This window comes from Amblyomma maculatum, chromosome 1 (assembly GCF_055883805.1).
Source record: "Amblyomma maculatum isolate TAMU_Amacu chromosome 1, ASM5588380v1, whole genome shotgun sequence".
Taxonomy (NCBI): Eukaryota; Metazoa; Arthropoda; class Arachnida; order Ixodida; family Ixodidae; genus Amblyomma; species Amblyomma maculatum.
In genome coordinates this window covers 138,074,469-138,085,364 of record NC_139344.1, presented here as the reverse complement: position 1 = coordinate 138,085,364, position 10,896 = coordinate 138,074,469, and positions in this window count along the sequence as shown.

Genomic DNA, 10,896 nt, shown 5'->3' with positions numbered 1-10,896 from the left:
GTTCCTCTGCCCTTGCGAAACCCAGCTTGCACGTCCGAAAGCTTGCGATCCACATACTGCTGCAGCCTACCTTGGAGGATTTTCAACATCACCTTGCTAGCACGCGAAATAAGAGCGATTGTGCGGTAGTTGGAACAATCTTTGGCACTGCCTTTCTTTGGAATGGGGATGTAAACTGACCTCTTGCAATCCTGTGGCCACTGCAGGGTTGTCCAAATTTGATGACATAATGTATACAGAACGTTAACAGCGTCATGGTTGAGGTTTTGAAGCAACTCAGCTGGAATGCCATCAATTCCGCTAGCTTTGTTCTTAGCAAGGCTGGCTAAGGCCCATTCAACTTCACTCCTCAGGATGCCCGGCTCGAGATCAGTAATCACAATCGTTTTATGTTGGGTTTACACATCCGGGTCCTTCTTGTACAGTTCTTCTGTGTATTCCTGCCACCTCTTCTTTATCTCTGAGGCTTCAGTGAGGTCCCTGCCTAGTTTGTCCTTTATCACGCCCAGCTTAACACAGAAGCTTCCTTCGATATCTTTGATTGTCTCATACAGAGCTCTTGTGTTCCTCAATTGGCTGTTGTCCTCAACTGCTTGGCACTGTATGTTCAGGAAGGCATTCTTATCTCTTCTTGCTATTTTCTGAAAATCTGCATTAAGAACCTTGTGTACCTTTCTCTTTGCCCCATAACTTTTGCCATCCTCTTTTCCTCAGCTATTTGCAAAGCCTCTTCAGATAACCAGTTTGCTTTCTTGCATTTCTTTTGCTTTGGAACTACCTTAGTAACAGCTTCTTGTATTATATCACGAACATCAGTCCACATCTCTTCAGGCTCTCTGTCTTCTAGATCTAATTCTTGAAATCGATTCCTCACTTCCACAGCATATTCTGATGGAATTTGATTCAGATCATACCTGAAAGGCCTTCTACTTTTCTGCATTTTCCTCAATTGAAGCTTAAATTTGGCAGCAAGAAGCTAATCGGTGCCACAATCGGCCCCAGACCTTGTTTTTACTGCTTGTATAGCACGTCTCCACCTCTGCCGGCAAAGAATATAATCAATCTGATTCCTGTACAGCTCGTCCAGTGAAGTCCAGGCGCCTCTTGTGCTGTTGAAAATGGGTATTAGCTATGGTCAGGTTGTTTTCTTGACAAAACTTTATTAGCCTCTGCCCAGCTTCATTTGGCTCACCAAGACTGACCTTGCCTGTAATTCCGGACATTTCTTCACTCCCCACCTTAGCATTCCAGTCTCCTATGAGAAAAAGGACGTCTGATGATGGAGTGCGGTCTGAAAGGCATTGCAGGACAGCATAAAATCTCTCGTCAGCTTCTTCAACAGTAGTGGTTGGTGCATAGACTTGGATAACTTATGTTGAAAGGGTGACCTTGGATCCGAAGTGAAATCATTCGGTCGTTTTTGGGGTTGTACCCTAGCACTGCTTTGCCCATTCTTCTGTTTACTATGAGAGCGACTCCATTCCTTTTCCTGGATTCGTGCCCACAATGAAAGACAGAATGGTCACCGGAATTAAATTCTCCCATTCTGGTCCACTTGAGCTCGCTGATACCCAAGATATCAATGTTCAATCTGTCCATTTTATGCTTGACGACATCCAGTTTACCTTGCGTCATAGATCTTACATTCCATGTTGCTATGTGATATATCTCCTTGCAACATCGGACTTTCCGGTCGCTTCCCGACACAGCCACAACTGAGCGTCCTTTTGGCTTTAGCCCAGCCGCTTCATTTGTCCTGGAGCTACTAGGAATCGCCCTTTGTTCATCCCCATAACATGTGGGATGCCTTTCAACCTGGGGGGCTCATCTTCCGGCGCCATATTCTTAATGCTATTGTGACTGGTCATAGGGTTTTCTTGGCAGGAAATACTGGAGTGGGTTGCCATTACCTTCTCCAGTGAATCACCTTTTGTCAGAGCTCTCCTACTAGTAAATATGCCTCCGGTAGCTGTGTTATGAGTTCTAAGTCATGTGTTACTTTTAGGTGAGGCTAGAGATATACAGTGCATATTGTGATGGCTTTAAAATGGAGAATAGTTACCGCAGCAGATTCATGTTTGGTGTTGAGTGATTTTGCGGGTTGTGACCCCACTCTGAACTATGATTGCAACACCTCCAGAGAGCCCTGCTTGCTTCTTTTCGGCTGCAACGAAAGACTGCGTTTCTTTGAAATATTCTCATGTCGTGGTCCTAAGTTGGTTTCTTGTAAGCATAAAACAACTGGGGAATACGAGTTCAGAAGATCTATTATGTCAGTGTAGTTTTTAATAAGGCCATGAACTTTCCAGTGTATAAGGAATGCCATATTGAACTATGTGACTGTTGTTAAACCCTTAAGTTTCTACATTGTCTGGGCCTGTTATGAGACTTCTCTCTTTTCTTTTAGAGAGTTTTGCTGCCGCTGTAGCGGCGGCAAAAAAAAGGTTAGCGTTCATTCCCTGTTCACAGATGCTAGAAGTCCACAGTTGCACCACGGATGAACAAGTTTCAGGCTTCTCATTGGGAGGAAGCCTTGTAGCTACCTACTAAGGGGCCGGCGAGCCCGTTTTCGAAAATGACCGAGCAGCTTTCGCTGTCCGTCTGGGGCAGGGATGGCCTTGCCCGAGGCTTTGCCTGGGCAGGGGTGAGATCCTGTTGTGGTGTGCCGCCCCCACGCACCACCACATTGGAGTAGTCTGGCTGTGAACACAAATTTCCTTGTGTAATTTGGTACCACTTTTGCGCATCTTTGAAAGTTGTGTTTTCCTTTACCTTCAGGGTGATTTTTTTTTTCCTGGACGGACATGACCGCGAATATGCCGCTTGGTCACCTTCACAATTTGCACAATGCGGCGCAGCTTCACATTCATCAGACTGGTGGTCATTTGCAGCACATTTGGCACATGCTTGTTCACCATGGCAAGTCTGGGAGCCATGGCAGAATTTTTGGCAGTTGAAACATCATTGGAGGGTGGGGGTATATGATTGGATATCTACTTTAATGTAGCCTACTGCGACGGAATCTGGCAGTCTGCTGGTGTTGAAGGTCTATGTGCTTTGTGGGAATCCATCTTTTCAGATTTTGATCTGGTGCACAGCAGTGACATTTGGTTCAGTCAGTCCTTTCAGTATTTCTCCCTCAGTGAGCAATAGGAAGTCATTCTCGGACATTACACCTTGGACAGTGCTGAGGGATCTATGACCACCAACAGTTATTGGGACGTTGCCAAAGGTCTTCTTGGAGTATTGATTTTTGCTTTGAAGTTCGAGCAAGATATCCCTGCTGCTCAGCTTAGTTACTTAGTATCTGGGGCCTAGAATGTCTGTGAGGCACTTGGAAACTATGAATAGTTATATCAGACGAGCTTGTTTTACAGTGTTTTCACCATGAATAAGATGGTATTTGGGGAAACTTTCTTGTGTTTTGGAGAACTGAAAAGCTGCTTCGATCTGCCTCTTTTTATAGAGGCGGTCATTCTGCTGTGCGGAGGAAGCCATAAAAATTTGTTTTTCAGCCACGGTGTTAGCCACCCATCATCGAGCCCAACTAGGGGACGAGACAAGAGCTTGGAAGCAAGCCCAGCCCATGCCAACCATACGCCATAACTATAACCTAATATGGGGCAACTCAGGTAAGCCAATTCAAGAAGAGGTCTTTGTCGGGCTGGTTGGTTGATGTTGACTGAAATGTAGAAACAGCACTAACAGACAAGACTAGTGAAAAGGCGAGACAGACACATGTGCATGTCTGTCTCGCCTCTCCACTCATCCTATCTGTTGCGCTGTTTCTTCATTTCGTTCAAGTTAGCTACTCTACGCTAGGTTAACCCTCGCCGCCAGGAAAACAATAAGAGAGAAGACAGGACAGTTGTAAGAAAGGAAATAGGAAAGTTAAAGATGAATGAGAGAGTAGGAAAAGGCATCTGTCCCAGGGTGGGTCAGCCCAGAGGTGTCGTCTGTGGCAAGTGTGGGCCAAAGTGGTGTGTTGCCTCTGCCGAGGGGCCTTAAAGGTCCGAACACTCGGTATCGGTTCAACCACCAGGATCCCCTTTTCCCCAGACATGCCGATGTCACGCACGGCTAAGCATGGGTGCTTGTGGTCAGTGGTGTTGCACAGTACACGCAAACATCTGCTTTAACAGATGCCCCCTGTGGGGTCTCCATTTTGCGGCTAAGACGAAAATCCTTTAACTTCAGGACTTTTGAACAAAACTGTGCATGGCAGATGGATGCCTACCTTCAAAGAATTTGAAACTCGCTTTTGAATATGAAGACGGTCATCAAAGCTGTATGTTAGTGGCTATGGTAGAAGCTGTACACGGAGCCGTAACTACACCTCTATATAAGTAGCTACATGTGCATGATATAATGCTTTCTGCCCATAAAGATGGCAGTGCTGCACTTGATGCGCCTTTTGGAGTCACTGTGCCAACAGCAGTTCTCATTATAGTGAATGTGATTTCTTGCCATTGTAAAGCAAACACACACGCTGAATGCCGAGGAAGCTTTCTGTACTTCACAAAAAGTAGGAATGACTGTTTGTACACAGAATGTGGCAGGCAAGCTGAACCTGGAGGTAGCAATATGGTACAAAGGAATCCAAATAACTTATAAAAATGAAACTTTTACGATAAATTTTAATGCACCGTACGAAAAACGCATCACTTATATTGTGTGTAGTGATCAGATTCACAACTGAAATTATAAATATGCAAATATTCGAAACTTAAAAAGTTTGTGAATGCTACTTGCTATTCGATTCGCACCGCACTTTCAATATTCAATCTACACGAACCTCCCGAGCATTCAAAAATCACAAACTTCTCGTTCATCTAACTTTCAGAAACACACAGGTTTGTGTACTGCCTAGGCCACCATGAGCAATCAATATTAATCCAACACAGCCACCTGGATCAAGCATACAACCGCATGCTAGATATGGGCGGAGGTGTTTTATATGAGCTACATGACTAGTGTGATAAAAATTTCAACACAAGTTGCTATATTTTTACTGCTCGAGACCTATTGCATTATAAACACTTAATACCCACCCCCTCTGCCCAACACATACACACATTTTTATACATATATTTTTCCTTTCTTTGTACTCTTTTACACTCAATGATGCTGCAATTGCAGATTATCAGTGACTGACTTTGTCTTTAGAGGAGATGGGGTATGAAAAGCGGCTTCCCTCAACCCCTTAACAAAAATATTTATATTTCTGTCTTTTAGGCTGTAAAGGTTTCGGACAAATGCTTTAGACTAGAAGGCCCTTAGCAGCAAAGGCGCAACTCTTTTGCCATGTAGCTGTGTACCATGCATATAAGGAACAGATTCTGAAAGGGATTTCTGGTGCCCATGCAACACAATGCTTTACGATGGTATTCAATAGCCTTATTTGCCATGTGAGCATCATATCAAACTGTGGTATTACTTTTTCTCACAAAATCACAGTTATCCAGAGAACTGTAAACAAGCATATTGAAGAAAACAGCACTCGCCGAGGTCACAGAGGGAAAGAAAAATATACAAAACACCGCTACGGGTACTTTGTTCACAATAAAGAATGAACGAGATGGGTCGTTGGTTATGAAGTGAAAGCGTTGAGTATAGAGCACATGTGCATCTCTGGTAGACTTTCGCTTCATAACCAACGGCCCATTTCGAACGCCCCATCTCGTTCAATCTTCATTGTGAACAAGGCACCCGTAGCGGTGTTTTGTATATTTTTTTTTTTCCCTCTGTGACCTCGGCGAGTGCTGTTTTCTTCAGTATGCTGAATTTCACTCACCGGACGGGCTTCCATCGAATCCTCAACTAAATTATAAACAAGGTTTTAGTCTAAAAAATAATCTTCATTACATTACTATGATCCCCCTCAATTATTGCCTGGTAGGCCTCGCAGGTAAATTATGCTAATGATGGGTGAAAACAAAACATGTTTGCAAAACTTCAGTTTCTTTTTATGGCCATGATTTTTAGGAAAGCATTATTCTTCGGTTAAAACTAACAACACCAGCATTCAAAATTATTCAAAAATGTTTGATTGGACTCACAACCAATTTTTATTATTCATATTTTCTTTGAACGAACATCTTCATAATCACACATCTTATTAAAGTTCTGACCAGCTGCAAGGACAGGAAAGAATATTTTAAGTGCCTTTTTTTGGTCTTTAAGTCCACTGCCACCATGGAATAACAACAGTGTAGGTTTGCTCGAAAAGGAACACTGAAGAAAAACCAGGTAATCAAGATTCCTTTGTGCATAGAGCACCAAACACATTCACTTTGACGTGAAGACTTCATTCAAGCTAAATCCAAAATGATATACTTGATCAAAACTTTACTCAGGGTCATCTGTTATTGTTTCACCAAAGTGGACAGCACACTAAATAAAGCAACAAAGGAAAGATGCGACACCTGCAGCCTATCAAGAAAAATGCACCCCTGGTAGCCTTGAAAATGCAGAACAGCAGCAGCAATGTAACCAGTTTCATTTTTACAAACCTCAGCAAATGCAGCAAACCATTCTAGATTCAAAAGAAACATCTAATGCAGAAAATTGGAAAGAAACTTGCCAAGCAGTCTGTAGCATCTATTTGAACACAGTAGAGAATATACAACTTTGCAAAAATAAAGTATACCACACGAGGAAAAACCTTATTTAAAACTTAAACATAGTGACACTACTAAAAAACAAAATTTTGCTGCAATAGACTATTGAACATACATAAATCCATGCAAACTATGGCAGGCTGCAGCGATTACAAAATATCTATAGTAACTTGGTGTACTCAAAAATGACAGCACCATAGCGTGACACTTGCGCATTTTGCTGCAAATAACTATCACTGAACCATGGCTATCAACACATGTACATGGTACATAGTATGACAGGAAATTAAACTAGGTAAACCTTTTATGCGTTCTGCTATGCTGACATGCAAGTAGGTGGTCCACTATACAATGCCAGGTTGTGAACTTTTGCACGAGTCCATGTGCAAGCACAAGTTCAGACAGAAGTCGACGGTATTTTTCTTTACTTTTGTCTGCCTCACCATAGAATATGTATGGCCAAAGGAACAATACAGAAAGCATGAACACAATGCATTAATATCAACGCTTGAGAGCATGACATTTCTTTGGTCCTTGATGCATAAAAAAGAGCATGCCCAATAAACATTTAAAAAATGAAGTGCTGCTTGCATAGAAAAAAACAGCATTCTGTACCCTGCTTCCACAGCACCTTTAAGCCTCCTTCCTATGCTCTCCCGAGAAAGGAGAGTGATTAATCAGTCCTGCGCAATGGGTTGGGTTAGCAGTGATAGTGTCAGTTTGAAATTCTGAATAAGTGACAAAAGCAATGTCTCCTTGAGCCTCCTCTCAAGGTGGACAATTGTCACCATTCAAAACTCATTCGATACGCAGATAAACAACGCATGTAATCCCCTGCAATAGTTTGCTGTCTTGACAAGAGCTGCTAACAAAAATGAATTCTTGAGCGGCCAAGCAAACACAGTGCTTTTTAATTCCACACAATGCTATATCCTGTCAGAATTCAGTGCTTGTTGCTGCCTCGTAAAATGAAGCTGCCCCTTCCCTCTCCAAACTTTCCCAACAAAAGGAAGCATATACAGGGGTGGAAGCAGGCTCGAGCATTTTGAAGCAGCTTTGGCAGCAGTAATAAAGCCATTTTGCAGCAGCTTTGGAACAATGAAACGAGTTCTGGAGCATTTGATTTATGCTTTAGAAGATAAAACGCCTTTGGTAATTGCAGTTTTCTTTTTCTGAAATTCAGAATCTCCAGTCTGGTTGATTCCTTTCTATGCAAGTTCAATGCCTTTCCAACTTCGCACGCATCTCTGACAAGACAAACGGAAAAAGCATGTAAAGATATATAACACAGGCCAACTTTAGCAAAAACTTGGAACAGACTAGCAGCAAATGTAACACTTGCTGGTTGTCTTCATAACTGAACATCTAGTCTGCCCTAATCTGTTTACCTATTTTTACTTGATAGATTCAAATGTCAAGTTTACCACTTCGATGCACTTTAAGCGATACTAAACTGGAGTTCAGATTAATGGGCATGACATTTCCGCTCCCTATCTTGTGCATATATATTTTATTTGATTTATTTTGAATGCACTTCAAAGCACCCAGATATGGGGTATTACATGATCCTTTTTGATCCTATACCTGAGGTGATATATTCCTGAGCACATGAATATTTCGTCTGCCAAAAAGGCGCCTTCAGACCACAATAACATGCCTTGATAGGCTTGGCGCTAGTACCGCTCCCGTGCTTTTTGTCTACCATGGGATCGCAGACAATTGCAGCATGACCTTGATCGCCTTGTCCGTGGTGGAAGCGGGCTTGAGCATTTTGGAGCAGCTTTGGGATACAGAATGATGGCATTGAAGGGTAGCCTTTCCACCCAGCAGCTTGTTTACTTCACTGCCTCCTGCCAACTGTTCATCATTCCTTGTTTAAGCAACGCTGGGGCTCATTTCTAATATTTTGGCTATAGGCCCCGTATGCCTTTCCAACACTCTTGAGAAGCTTCCTAATGATTGACAGCTTTGGTGTACCAATCCATGACGCTTCAAGTATGGTTTTGTCTGTCGTAGGCCTGGCAAGCTTGTCACTGACAAAGGGGCTCGATGATGAAGTACCTGCTTGTTTTCATAGCAGAGCCATTAGAATAACTCATGCAGTGTTTGCAATCTGACAAGTTTCCTTTGTAATGGCTCACAGTAGTTTGCACTACCTGCTTCACTTGCTGATCTCACTTCTCTCTACCGGCAATTCAAACAGCTGAGAGGAGGTGCTATGTCACACACGCACAGTGCATTTTTTTTTCTTATCTCCAATCGCTGGTGGCTCAGAACAAGTATTTATTATTCTCCATGCTTCCTTCCCTTACAAATATTTGATCTGTATTAAGACCAGTGCAATATACTTTATATCTTAGCCACTGGTGTAATGACACTTTTCCCCTGCTCTGCTAAATTGAATGGCAGAACATCAAAACAGTCAGTTTGGAGCAGTTTTGGTGCAATATTGCATTTTGGAGCAGAATGGAGCAGGGAAAGCAGTTTGGAACAGGATGGAGCAATTGGAGCAGCACCCTGCATATAATGCTATGCACTTAATCAAGTTGAACACTTTCCTAAGTTAACAAGCTGCAGACACTACTGCATCCCCCTTTAACCAAGACTGGCAAATGCACAAAACCTCACCAATTCCACCTGTTGCTGTAGGAATGACATTGCTACTAAAAGAATGTCATCCTTTTAACACTTTCAGAACAGCATAGAACTACCTTGCAGACTGCGCAGCCATTTGATAACTTGATCAATTTCATGCATGTTTCCCGTTCCCCTGCATGGCTTTTACAGCCATACTTTCCATTTACACACTCTGCTATTCACTGTTCAAAGCAAAGTGCTTTCATTATAATAGGCTTCACAGATCAGATCACAAAACATTACCTAGAACAGCAACTCGTTTCTACGCAGACATAAATTCTTCATACATAGTTTTAAGGGATCTGATTAAACAGCAGTGCCTTCACATGTTGCTTACAGGTGGAAGTAAAAGCACACAACACAAAAAGTTGCTCTCCTACTATTCATTCAAAAGATGAGATGGAGACAATGTGCTGAATGTAATATGTAAGATTCCCACAGCATTTATCTTGTCAAGATGCTGAAATTAAAAATAGAAACATTTGTATCGATTTTCAAGATGGTGATGCATAATCAACTATTGTACAATTATGAGTCTTCAAAGTATGTTTCCTTTAGACAGCTTAAATTCGAAACACGGCAAAATGTTCACCTCACTTTTCACGATGCTGACGAACGTTTTTAACTAGGTGCATGGTAACAAGGGCAGTGCAATCAACTAAAGAAGCTTTATAATATGATAGTGTGAGCAAGATACAAGTGCAACTGTGCCAACAGTTACAGTGCTCTATTGTACTAAGTATACTAATGTAACTCCAGACATGCATACAGGGTAAGCATCATACACCACAGAAAATAAGTAAAGGCACTAGGGAACCAAAAAAGAAGTTACACTGAATACATTTCGTAACATAGCATGGCTAAATTTGCAAGTCATGACTGCTGTCAGATGCATACAATGGAAATTACATTTATACTGTTCCAGACTTTAGTTATCTCGTATGCATGCCTACTGCTAAATGCCATCTCATTCAAACTGCTAAGTAAAAATGTTTGCCCAAGGACCTTACAAATGAAAAGAAAAAAAAACATTCCTATAACATTCTAATTACCTCCAGAAGCAAATTTGAGATGATGCAACCAATGCTTAAAGGTAAAGTATGCAAGCGAAGGATGTGCACATGACAGTTCCTTAATTGCAGAGATGCTTTGAAGGTGAACACCGTAAAGACTTCAGCTGATGCTACTACTGAAAGTTAGACGCCAGCAGCTCACATTCACTTCTGTCAGATATAAAACAACTAAGCAGCCATTCAGACAACACATCAAACAAATACTAGACAACTTTGCTGAAAGATATGTACACATCAGTATGCACACTGAAGTGTGGTGCAAGACAGTGACTTGCATTAGCCAGTGCCAATTGTAGCACATCCTTTACATACTGTGGCTCGACTGCAGACCTTGCAAGCAGTTACTTCCAGATGTTAGGTAATTACTGCAGTGTCTCCCATTTCTCACTAAGCATTTTCGGCGCCCCTTTTTAACACTACTAATTACCAAGCATTCCACTCTCTTACTGTCATATTTAGCTCCTTCGACTTTCCGTTGACACACAAGAAATGCTGCTTCAACTCGCATAAAACTTTGAAAATTTAGATTCAATACTGTCCATAGATTGAATGTTACCTGTTGGTGC